Raw genomic sequence first — 13,337 nt, 5'->3', positions numbered from 1 at the left:
GTAGTTACTCCACAATACTAACCTAAATGAGAGAGTGAAAAGAAGGAAGCGTGTACAGAATAAAAATATTCCAAAACATGTGTCATGTCTGCAATAAGGCACTAAAGTGTGTGCAATAATAGTGTTCAACATGATTATTGTGCAACTTATTGTGCAATAATAGTGATTATCCAATCCATGATTATCCATGCAACTTATTGTGTGACTTTTTAAGCAGGTTTTTACTCCTGAATGTATTAAGGCTTGCCATAGACTCGAGACATTGAGACATTTCATCTTCTCATTTTTAATTAGTTTGTAAACATTTCTAAAAACATAATTCCACTTTGACATTATGGGGTATTACTGTGTGTAGGCCATTTTTTTTCCTTCAATTTAACAAATGTTAAATTCAGGCTGTAATAAATCTAATGACACCCAGCTATATTATAAGAACTGTTCATACATCTGAGCTACAGCTTCAGGTATTATTGCAGTATGTTTGGAGACATACAACTGAGATTCTTCAAAGTAGCCACCCTTTGCCTTGATGACAGATTTGCACACTTGGCATTCTATCAACCAGCTTCACCTGGAATGCTTTTCCAACAGTCTTGAAGGAGTTCCTACATATGCTGAGCACATGTTGGCTGCTTTTCCTTCACTCTGCGGTCCAACTCATCCGAACCCATCTCAATTGGGTTGAGGTCGGGTGATTGTGGAGGCCAGATCATCTGATGTAGCACTCCATCGCTCTCCTTCTTAGTCAAATAGCCCTTACACAGCCTGGGGGTGTGTTGGCTCATTGTCCTGTTGAAAAACAAATGATAGTCCCACTATGCGCAAACCAGATAGGATGGTGTATTGCTGCAGAATGCTGTGGTAGCCATGCTGGTTAAGTGTGCCTTGAATTCTAAATAAATCACAGACAGTGTCACCAGCAAAGCACCCCCACACCATCACACCTCCTCCTCCATGCTTCACGGTGGGAACCAAACATGCGGAGATCATCCGTTCACCTACTCTGCGTTTCACAAAGACATGGCGGTTGGAACCAAAAATCTCAAATTTGGACTCATCAGACCAAAGGGCAGATTTCCACCTGTCTAATGTCTATTGCTCGTGTTTCTTGGACCAAGCAAATCTCTTCTTATTATCGGTGTCCTTTAATAATGGTTTCTTTGCAACAATTCGACCATAAAAGCCTAATTCACGCAATCCCCTCTGAACAGTTGATTTTGAGATGTGTCTGTTACTTGAACTCTGTGAAGCATTTATTGGGGCTGCAATTTTTGAGGCTGGTAACTCTAATGAACTTATCCTCTGCAGCAGGCAGTCCTCACGAGAGCCAGTTTCATCACAGCACTTGATGGTTTCTGCGACTGCACTTGAAGAAACGTTCACAGTTCTAGACATTTTCCGGATTGCCTGACGTTCATGTCTTAAAGTAATGATGGACTGTCGTTTCTCTTTAGTTATTTGAGCTGTTCTTGCCATAATATGGACTTGGTCTTTTACCAAAACGGCTATCTTCTGTATACCAACCCTACCTTGTCACAACACAACTGACTGGCTGAAACGCATTAAGAAGGAAATAAATTCCACAATTAACTTTTAACAAGGCACAACTGTTAATATAAATGCATTCCAGGTGACTACCTCATGAAGCTGGTTGAGAGAATGCCAAGAGTGTGCAAAGCTGTCATCAAGGCAAAGGGTAGTAATTGAGAAATCTTGGTTTAACACTTTTTGGGTTACTACATGATTCTATATGTGTTATTTCATAGTTTTGATGTCTTCACTATTATTCTATAATGTAGAAAAGAGTAAAAATAAAGAAAAACCCTGGAATAAGTAGGTGTGTCCAAACATTTGCCTGGTACTGTACATTTTACTAATGGGCAATTCCATGCCAGTAGGAGCGGAAAATATTTATGGTATCTCTGATTGTTCAGGCAATTCTCACATTGAAACTTCATTGGGAGGAAGTATGATTGACATGCTTTTTACATTAGTATCACAATCTATTTTATAGAAAATTATGATGACAATCATGGACGGTAGATAGCTGAGCGGTTAAAGAGGCCAGACGGAAATTGGAAGGTTGCAAGTTCAAATCCCGGATCTGGCGGGAAGTGAGCTGGCAACCTGAGGGTTGCTGGTATCAAATCCTAGATGCCAGTGCCTGGCGTTGTGCCCTTGAGCAAGGACCTTAACCCCCCACAACAACAACTCCCCGGGCACCCAGTGTGGCAGCACCACTCCAAAAACCTGTATATGTATGTGTCATTCAGAGAGGTTGAGTTAAGAGTGGAAGTCAAATTGTGATTGGACCTTGTGTGCAATTGATTAATACAATTTATTTTGATGTTCATCATGATGAAAGTGGCCATTTTAGGCCCTTTTTAGACCTATACATGCCTCCTGTGGTACCTTATGATTCGTGAACCGTAGATGATACAAACAACATCTTGTTGTCATTATAGTGTGCTCTCAGTGGTGTCATGCACCCATTCATTTAGAGGGGGTATGAAGTACATTAGGATGGAAGGGGGTGGTGTGCCCCCTTCTGGAAGTTGGAGAATTTTGCATTGTTCAAACACCTGAAACGGCTTATTCCTGCAATCTAAACCCATAATCATTATCCCTAATTCTATGAACAAAATATGTATATTTTTCTACATAGGTAATCTTAGCTAAGATAGATAAACAAGCTACTCTAACTTGATTGATAGTCTGAAATGGCTTGGTAGCTAGTGATGAGGTTGGAAGATTGGGAACCTATCTAGCTGGCTAGCAGAAGTCAACTTCATAAAATTGATTGGTGGCTAGTATTACAGAGAAACAATCCACACATGTTTTATTTATTCATCAAGAAGGAATCAATAGGCTACACAGCTTGATCAAAATAATTTACAAACTTACCTCCGGCAGCTAAAATACATTACTGGCAGCTAAAATCAAATCAAATGCTGCGTACATCACTATACGCTGTGTGTGTTCTCTTTCGCCACCGACGATACTGCACACACTAGAGTAGCCTTGTCCGGTCAGTGTGCCAGGGGGCATGTGCCTGTGTCCCCCTGTGGGCATGACGCCACTGTCTGCTCTAACATGTGGAGTATGTCTAGATTCTGAAATACACATTTTCACATGAATTTATTCAACGTTAAAAATATTAATATGAATATCTCAAACCAGCCCTTTTAGATTGTGTTCATTTTAAGACATATTGCTTGGAACAATAAAAAAAAAGTAAAATAAAATAGTAAATAAAATAGTAAAAATAAATAAAAAAGTTCTGGGACACTGTAAAGTCCATGGAGAATAAGAGCACCTCCTCCCAGCTGCCCACTAAGGCTAGGAAACACTGTCACCACCGATAAATCCACTATAATTGAACATTTCAATAAGCATTTTTCTACGGCTGGCCATGCTTTCCACCTGACTACCCCTACCCCGATAAACAGCCCTCCACCCCCCACAGTAACTCGCCCAAGCCTCCCCTATTTCTCCTTCACCCAAATCCAGATAGCTGATGTTCTGAAAGAGCTGCAAAATCTGGACCCATACAAATCAACCGGGCTAGACAATCTGGACCCTCTCTTTCTAAAATGATTTGCCGAAATTGTTGCAACCCCTATTACTAGCCTGTTCAACCTCTCTTTCGTATCGTCTGAGATTCCCATAGATTGGAAAGCTGCCGCGGTCATCCCCCTCTTCAAAGGGGGTGACACTCTAGAAGCAAGCTGCTACAGACCTATATCTATCCTACCCTGCCTTTCTAAGGTCTTCGAAAGCAAAGTTAACCAACCGATTACCGACCATTTCGAATCCCATTGTACCTTCTCCGCTATGCAATCTGGTTTCAGAGCTGGTCATGTGTGCACCTCAGCCACGCTCAAGGTCCTAAACGATATCATAACCGCCATCGATAAGAGACATTACTGTGCAGCCGTATTCATCGACCTGGCTAAGGCTTTCGACTCTGTCAATCACAACATTCTTATTGGCAGACTCAACAGCCTTGGTTTCTCAAATGATTGCATCGCCTGGTTCACCAACTACTTCTCTGATAGAGTTCAGTGTGTCAAATCGGAGGGCCTGTTGTCCGGACCTCTGGCAGTCTCTATGGGGGTGCCACAGGGTTCAATTCTCGGGCCGACTCTCTTCTCTGTATACATCAATGATGTCGCTCTTGCTGCTGGTGATTCTTTGATCCACCTCTATGCAGACGACACCATTCTGTATACCTCTGGCCCTTCTTTGGAGACTGTGTTAACTAACCTCCAGACGAGCTTCAATGCCATACAACTCTCCTTCCGTGGCCTCACAACTGCTCTTAAATGCAAGTAAAACTAAATGCATGCTCTTCAACCGATCGCTGCCCCCACCTGCCCACCCGTCCAGCATCACTACTCTGCACGGTTCTGACTTAGAATATGTGGACAACTACAAATACCTAGGTGTCTGGCCCTCGCTTCATACTCGTCGCCAAACCCACTGGCTCCAGATCATCTACAAGTCTCTGCTAGGTAAAGCCCCGCCTTATCTCAGCTCACTGGTCACCATAGCAGCACCCACCCGTAGCACGCGCTCCAGCAGGTATATCTCACTGGTCACCCCCAAAGCCAATTCTTCCTTTGGCCGCCTCTCCTTCCAGTTCTCTGCTGCCAATGACTGGAACGAACTGCTAAAAAGCACTAAAACTGGAGACTCTTATCTCCCTTACAAGCACCAGCTGTCAGAGCAGCTCACAGATCACTGAACCTGTACATAGCCCATCTTGAAATAGCCCATCCAACTACCTCATCCCTATACTGTATTTATTTATTTATCTTGCTCCTTTGCACCCCAGTATCTCTACTTGCACATTCATCTTCTGCACATTCTACCATTCCAGTGTTTAATTGCTATATTGTAATTACTTCGCCACCATGGCCTATTTGTTTCCTTACCTTCCTTATCCTACCTTATTTGCACATGCTGTATATAGACTTTCTTTACTGTATTATTGACTGTATGTTTGTTTATTCCATGTGTAACTCTGTGTTGTTGTATGTGTCGAACTGCTTTGCTTTATCTTGACCAGGTCGCAGATGCAAATGAGAACTTGTTCTCAACTAGCCTACTTGGTTAAATAAAGGTGAAATATATATATATATATATTTTTAAATAGTCTACAAGTACATACAATTTCCAGAGTGGGCTCTCTTCTAATTCTGAAGTTCTGACGATACATTTTATGAGCACTACCAACACAGTGAATGGTAAATGGTTTCAAAGGGAACTTGCTCTACTGGTGATTTTCTGAATGTGCAATCCTAAAGGACGGCTGTGATTGGTTAAATGACCTATAATGTACATTTCTATGTATAAAATGGGTCATTTAGTTATAAGTACCAGAGAGCCCACTCTGGAAATGTTATGTGTTTAAATAGTATATTGTTCCAAACAATATGTGTAAAAATAAGCTAAATCAAAAAAAGGTTGTTTTGATATATTCATATTAATATTTGTAATGTTTAATAAATTTATGCGAAAATTTGTATTTCAGAATCCAGACATACTCCACATTATAGCACACTATAAGGAGTATATTGACTGTCACACCCTTAGCTGTTTCACCTGTCCTTGTGATCGTGTGTTCCCCCCCAAGTCAACCAGCGTGTTTTTCCCGTACTCCTGCTTGTATTCTTCTTTGCTAGTCCTCCCGGTTTTGACCCTTGCCTGTTTTCTGGACTCCGTACCCGCCTGCCTGACCATTCTACCTGCCCTGACCTAGAGCCTGCCTGTCTCTCTGAACCTCTTGGACTCTAAACGGGTTTTTACCTTTTACCTGTCCACGACCATTCTCTTGCCTACCCCTTTTGGATTGATTAATAAATATCAAAGACTCAGACCATGTCCCTCCCGTGTCTGCATCTGGGTCTCGCCTTGTGTCCTTATAATTGACACCAAGATGTTGTCTGTATCATATACGGTTCACGGATCATAAGATCTTACAGGAGGCATGTATAGGTCTAAAATGGCCCCTTTCATCTAGATTTTCTCAAAAATGGTTTGTGATACAAATGTAAAAAGCATTGTGGAATACCTTAATAGATGAATCCAAAGCAGTCATTACTTACCAGTCTATTACAAACCATTGGTTCCACCCTACGGTCTTCTGAAAACCCACCTGTAATTAAGAAATAAACATGTTCTATTTGTAATCATACACTAATATAACACAGTATCATAACTTGCCTGATAAAAGTGATACAGAAATATTCCCGTAATGGCAATGGTCAATGGCAGTGTTGGCTACTTAAGTAGCTTCAATAGGATATTTCCTATAGATTCAACGTTTTGTACTAAGAAAATATTGTCAATGTGTGCCACATCATTCAATTCCTTCTGCCCTTATTTCCTTTTGTCACATTTTTTTTTCTATATGTAATGTCCTTAGTACTATATCCTTCCTAAAGATTACTCAAATCGTATCTCTCTCTGCAGCTGCTAAATCAGGGCAGTGTACTCCCATTAAAGTAGTCCCTGCCCTCTTCATTTATAGCAGTATGTGCGCCTACTGACTCAGCTTCTGTTCCAAATGGCACCCTATTCCATATATAGTGCACTACTTTTGACCATAACCCTATGGGCCCTGGCTAAGAGTAGTGCACTATATAGGGAATAGCATGCCATTTGTGTTGCTGCCTCTGTAAACATGACTGTTTTGCTATGCCATGCATTCTGGGAATTCTGGCGGCTTGGTTAAAATATTTGACCTTGTCAAGTAACATATAATCAATTTGCAGTTAACTTGCCTAGTCAATCTAATTTATCGAGTCAAACTGTGAAATCAGTTTACAAGGAATTTGCTGTGTATTTTAAGCCAGAATGTAGATCAAGTTTCATATAAAGTAAATATAATTTGATTTATGTCATAATCATAGCTTATTCTAATATGTTATAAATGCTTTGGCATTTGCATGTATTTCAGGTATAGTGTAACTGGGGTAAGTTACTCCCATACCTACCTAACTGAAAGGTGTTATTAATGTGGGCCTAATTCATTATATCCTAGCAGATGCTGTGGCAGATGCCCTTCAAAGTGCAAAGATGTCAGTGTCTTTAAAGTAGGCTACTGCAGGAATCTGTTTCTAGAAAATCTGTGTCAATAAACAATGGTTTAGTTAACAGCAGGGCATTCAGAGACATGCTCCTCACATGATGCATATCAGATATTGGAATGTAATGGACACAGTGGAGTAAAGTGACATGTATAGGACTACATGCAAATAGGACTTGATTTCTATGATATTCTATAATTAGTATTCAAGGAATGGTAGCGGAACAAAATAATGTTTTAGAATAGAACTTTAAAGTGGAACTGACAGCGTTTTCACTACTCTGCAGGTATGAAACAAACAGACAATCATAATATTAGTCCAAGATATCAAATCCCCAGTTTATGCTACAACATCAACTTCATAAGAGGTTTTAAAAATAGGTTCTATTTGACAAAAGATTCCATGATGTACAGTAAGGCATTGTTGGCTGAATAAATGGATGCAGTTCAATGCATGATTAATATAAGTAGTCCAACAAAAATTGCTATCAGGTTGTAAATCACAGTTGGCCTGGTACATTGTTTGCTGCCTCCACCCATTCGGGACGCAATGTAACTAAGGCTGGGAATGTCAATACAATCAAACTAGTAAGGGCAATGATCAGTCATAATGTGGCTAATAGCCTAGTGTATCTGTTTATTTAACAAGCTAAAAACACGGAGCCTAACGTTAGCTAACTAGCTAGCTAGCTGCTGGGAGGATGTCATGTCATTGGAGGAGTGGATGAGTGAGAGACTTATTCCCTCATATAGTTTCACTGGCTACAGCTAGAGATACAGGTATCATTTGGTTAGCTGGCAAGACATTTGAATCGCTATGTTAGCTAGCTAGCTAGATATGCTGAACTTGAACGACTGTTATCCAGTTAGTATATCTCTTGCGTTGTAAATTCACTCCGGCTATCTACTCTGATTTCAGAGCACTCTCGTCTTGAGTGTGCCAGAGCGCAGAATAACTGCTGAATTTATGAACGCTCAACACCCGCTGAATATGACTGGTGTCAGTAAACGTCAGCAAAAAAAGTAATTAAATTCTTCCCTGCAGCACAGTTAGTCACTAACGCTCTAGATAACATGTAAACGGTCTAACCAGCTCTGCTAGGGCGAGTAAAATGGTCAGAGTGAGGCGTTCTCTCATTTGTGCCTGGAAGTCGCCAGCAAGCTAACCACCTTTAGCCGGTTAGCTTGGGTGATTGACTGCCGTTGTGAGGAACACTCCGATCAACCCTACTCCTCCGGCCTAAGCATCCAGTGTCAATAGTGCAGGGTGCGCTCGGAAAGCGAAACGCTCTCAATTTACCAAGACAATCTGACAACGCTCTGAATTTACGAACACAGAGCCCACTCTAACACACTGGAGGCAATTTACGAGCGCACCCATAGTTGTCAATCAAATGTATTTGGTATCGATCAAATGGGCAGGCAGGCAAATTCCCATTCAGTTGTCAAAACGTGGGTTGGGATAAGCATGCATTGGCATGCAAGCTGCAGAAAGACACTATTCCCGATTGTTTATAAGTGCATTTTTGACGGCCAACTAGCTGAAAAAGTTTCAGAGGGTTTATCTAATGTTCCCTCGTTAGAGTTTAGCTCATCTCACTCTTGTTAGTATTAGTTGTTGATCTTGTTGTTGTTGATGTGCATTACTGAGGGAGAGAGAGCCTACCTTTTCATGGTTGTTTGATCAATATGTTTCCAAATGTGAGAAGACTCCAGTGCTACATATTTGCAGAAATCCATTCTGGTTCATTTTGTGGCTTTTGGCGAATGCATTCTGAAGATCTAAAGTTACGCTGTTGCAACTGTCTGTAAACAAACACACAGTCCAGTTCAAAGTGAATTATGGCAGGCCAGTATGGCAAATTGATTATTTGCATAAAGGCCTACTGTAGCTCTGATTGGCTATGGCTCACTGGTCTGGGTAGACTCTGGTACTGGACAAGACAGGTGTTTTTATTAGGTTTTATTTACTGCAGTGTCTATTAATTGTCCAAATGCACTCTACTCTATTTCCCACTCTATATTGCTATAGAATTTTCACAAATGCCTTTACTTCATTCCCAAACATTTTATGAATTTATGGAAATGTGAAAATGGCTACATACCCATTGAGTAGGCTACAGAAACAAGAACGAATGTATTGAGTAAAAAAAAAACTAAAAACTTTTGGAATGGTGCTCAACTACTGTAGCGGGCGGCAGGTAGCCTAGTGGTTAGAGCGTTGGGCCAGTAACGGAAGAATTGATGGATTAAATCCCCGAGTTGACATGGTAAAAATCTGTCGTTCTGCCCGTGAACAAGGCAGTTAACCCACTGTTCCCCGGTAGGCCGTCATTGTAAATAACAATTTACGAATTTCTTGTTAATAAAGGTTAAATTAAAAAAACTTTGAAAAAAACTACAATACAGTCAGGACTTAAACAATGGAGTGCATACATGTGTGAATGGCAGTCAAACCCATCAGATACTGTCCATTATGAATGTCGAGCTCAGTGTCTTGCGTTAAATCATCTCTATGCCAGTATGGTGCCAGTGTGTCCCCGCTATGTTCCCTGCCCAATAAAACCAAGAGCTACCACGAACCTATCAACATGACAACACCCGATACGTCAATATACTAATCCATTTCCTATAGACGTGTGTATAGAAGCATGAGACCTACCTTCCCAATGCAGAAAACAATAACAATTGGAACGTTTGTCATTACACTTGACATTACGTTTTTCGTCCTCCATCCACTACACTGTCGCCATTTTGCTTAAAATTCTGCAGGTTAAACTATAATCTGAGAGGTATTTTCGCAGCGGAGAGAATTGTTTTAAATGTCAGTTGAATAGCACAGCGCATGGGACTTCTCTCTCATTTATACTGCAAAATGCCATGAACATAATGTCATAGAATCTGTATTTTATTCCACTCCTGCTCAATTTAATTATGGCAATGATCTCAACAAAACGAACCTTCCCCTATTCAAAATATGGATCATCCCAGACCTAGATCACTGTAGAAAAGTCGTTGGGTTAAATTGTGCTTGGAAGATGGTCAAACTGTGGGATGTAGTAGAGTGATACAGTTAACCAACACACACCGTCAAATATTACCATAACACAGTAGAACATTACATTGTAGCCTAACACCATCAAAGGTTACATATTACTGTACATAGATTTCACTCAACATTGTATTGGACAGGTAGCCTCTTACAAACCATCCTGATCTCGCGAGTTTACATTCTATTTGGACAGAATGTAAGCTTACGTTCTATTGTGGGCAAGAACTATCTTGATCTCGCGATGGTTCGTACGAGGCTATTGGACAGGTGGGAGTGGGGGGATAGGACATAATAGCGAAGGTACGTAAAGACATGATGTAATCGTTTGAGCACTACCCACAATAGGTTTCTTTTTTTTTATTGCAGCTGTCTTGTGGCTAGAATTGGGATCATTCACACTGATGGAGATTTCCAGTCTTTTCGGTGAACCACATCATTTGGCTCCGTTCACGTAAAAGAACCGCATCGTTTGCAGCAGTGTAAAGTACTGTAATCACTTTACAGTAATACCTTAGTATTTTGGGGGGATATATGTACTTTACTATTTATATTTTTGACAACTTTTACTTTTACTTCACTACATTCCTAAAGAAAATAATATACTTTTTACTCCATACATTTTCCCTGACACCCAAAAGTACTAGTTACATTTTGAATGCTTAGCAGGACAGGAAGATTGTAAAATTCGCACACATCAAGAGAACATCACAGGTCATCCCTACTGCCTCTGATCAGGCGGACTCACTAAACACACATGCTTCGTTTGTAAATTATGTCTAGTGTGTACCCCTGGCTATCAGTACATAAATAAAAACAAGAAAATGGTGCTGTCTGGTTTGCTTAATATACTTAAGTATATTTTAGCAATTATATTTACTTTTGATACTTGAGTATGTTTAAAACCAAATATTTTTAGACTTTTACTCAAGTTGTATTTTATGGGGTGGCTTTCACTTTTACTTGAGTGATTTTCTATTAAGGTATCTTTACTTTTACTCAAGTACATGTATGACAATTGGATACTTTTCCCGCCATTGATCATTTGGCCCTAAATCGACCTACAATTGCAAATGTCCAATGTAAAGCCAAAAATGATCAAATAAACGTTTACTTGGCCAAATTATTAGATCGTACTGTTAAAATGAGCGTGGACCAGAATGACATGCTCTCCCTACTATTATTTTTTTTCTGCAGTGAGGATTCACCATCTTCAGATAATGATTTGGTAACTTATTTATAAAAAAGCAGTAGTAGCAGTATGCATATCCGGGAGCCAAATGAACGGCTCTTTCATCGATACGATTTGGTTCTGTCACGACTTCCACCGAAGTCGGTTCCTTGTTCGGGCGGCGTTCGGCGGTCGACGCCACCGGTCTTCTAGCCATCGTCGATCCACCTTTCATTTTCCATTTGTTTTGTCTTGTTTTCCCACACACCTGGTTTACATTCCTTCATTATTTGACGTGTATATAACCCTCTGTTCCCCCCATGTCTGTGTGTGGAATTGTTTGTTGTAAGTGATTTGTACATTTCTGACTGGTTGGCGACGGGTTGTTTCAACCCGTATTTTGCTGTTCTGGGTGCCGTTTGTTTTTGCATCATTAAAGTGCTCCGGCTGTTACCCATGTCTGCTCTCCTGCACCTGACTTCCTTGCAGCCAGTTACGCACCGCTTACAGGTTCCCAAAGTTCACCAAAAACGACCCATCACTAATCATGTACAGTATAATGAGCTAATGCCAATACAAAAAAGTAGTACCCCTTCTCCTTAACCACAAATTGAAATATGCTTTTTTTCTTTGTAGTTTATTTTTTACCCTATACCCGACCCTTTGTGCATTACTTTACATGTGACTGAACTGTGCTGAAATCAATTACATTATATTACTGTATGTCGGGAATGGATACCTGTGAAAGTCTATTCCATCCTTATTCAAAGACAAACTTGCTAAATAAGTGGTCTCTCACTCACTTTATCATTGTTGAACTCATCACTCCTAAGAACTGATAACCCTGTGGGGGGTTGCTGTTAGAACTTCACAAATGTCTAATAATACCACTCACACATCATGTATCATATGTCCAGACTCTGTTTGTCACTAAATAAATCAGGAAAACACATAGTAACATGTACTTTATACAGTCATTGGTAACAAGGCTACTGTACATTTTCAAAGCAGTGTATTTGTAAATTGCCACAACTTCATTACAGTTGCATAAAATATTTAGCAGGGTCTGCAATTTAGCAGGCTATTTCTCGACAAAGCACAGGTAGGCCTACTGTAGTCTATCTTGACCAATCTATCAAGTTCAAGAGGAAACGCGAAAAGACAGGAAAGATAGCTGCCAGCCAGCAAAGCACTATAGTGTATAACGTCCTCTTCTACGGGTCTAAGGCAGATGATATGTAGCCACCAGTACAGTATATCGTTATATCCCCTGATTGTGACTATGCTGTCAAGGTCGGCTGTTGGACAGAATAGGGATTACAGTAAATTTGCCTAATGAGCTGGTCATTCTAGAATGTTCCACATTAAATATTTTACTGATGAAAATGTGCTACTATTGTATTTTTAATGCCTCGCTGCTCTCACACAAGTAAACCAGTCAGCTTTAACCCTAATTTAAATTTTATAATGATGATAACACACTGATTATACATTATTGATGTGATTACATTATTTGCCCAAACAGATGGCCCCAACCATCCATCGCGTTATCGTTGCTGTTGCTATGTTTAAGTAAACAGCATATTGAATGTTTCTACAATTACGTTTTTAAATATTTTCCAAACCTACTTACTCTGAAATAATGATGCACATTCTTTAACAGCAATATTATAAGTGTTGATCATTATTATCTGCAACATTATAGTGTACCCGCGCAAATGATATTGGGGGCAGAGTTGCAGAGTGGATGTGTAGACTGCTACTGTTCTATTGTTCAAGTTAAGTGTGTCAAGCTATAAATGAGAGTCATAATATACTGTTTTACTACATAATGTAAAGCATGCACTCTAAAATGTATTGGTTTAAAACAACCCAATTTGTTTTTTTTTGGTAATCCAGTGCTGGGTAAATATTGAACAGAACACACGCTGGTTTACGTTGACCCAGCCTGTTGGGTTGTGTGAATAACCCTAAATGTTGGGTTGTTTGGATGACCTGCAGGGTCATATCTCAATAACCCAGGA

General features: G+C 40.1%; 1 protein-coding gene across 2 annotated transcripts in view; it reads right to left on the bottom strand.

Annotated features, from left to right (window-relative positions):
- Positions 1-9,884, bottom strand: part of LOC106584157 (zinc finger protein 644) — a 53,288-nt gene extending 43,404 nt beyond the window's left edge. Inside the window, exons 1-2 of one of the 2 annotated variants that reach the window (XM_014169088.3) lie at positions 9,756-9,884; positions 6,111-6,160 (exon numbers count right to left, since the gene is read on the bottom strand). The gene's annotated coding sequence lies outside the window, so the exon portion shown is untranslated. Of the gene's footprint in view, positions 1-6,110; positions 6,161-8,759; positions 8,925-9,755 lie in introns of those variants that run through there. The other variant, XM_082967941.1, reaches the window with a different exon arrangement.
- Positions 9,885-13,337: the final 3,453 nt, after the last annotated feature.

Source organism: Salmo salar, chromosome 23 (assembly GCF_965601325.2).
Source record: "Salmo salar chromosome 23, fSalSal1, whole genome shotgun sequence".
Lineage (NCBI taxonomy): Eukaryota > Metazoa > Chordata > Actinopteri > Salmoniformes > Salmonidae > Salmo > Salmo salar.
Note: the sequence above shows the minus strand (reverse complement) of the source record. Positions and strands in the feature narration are given on the sequence as shown.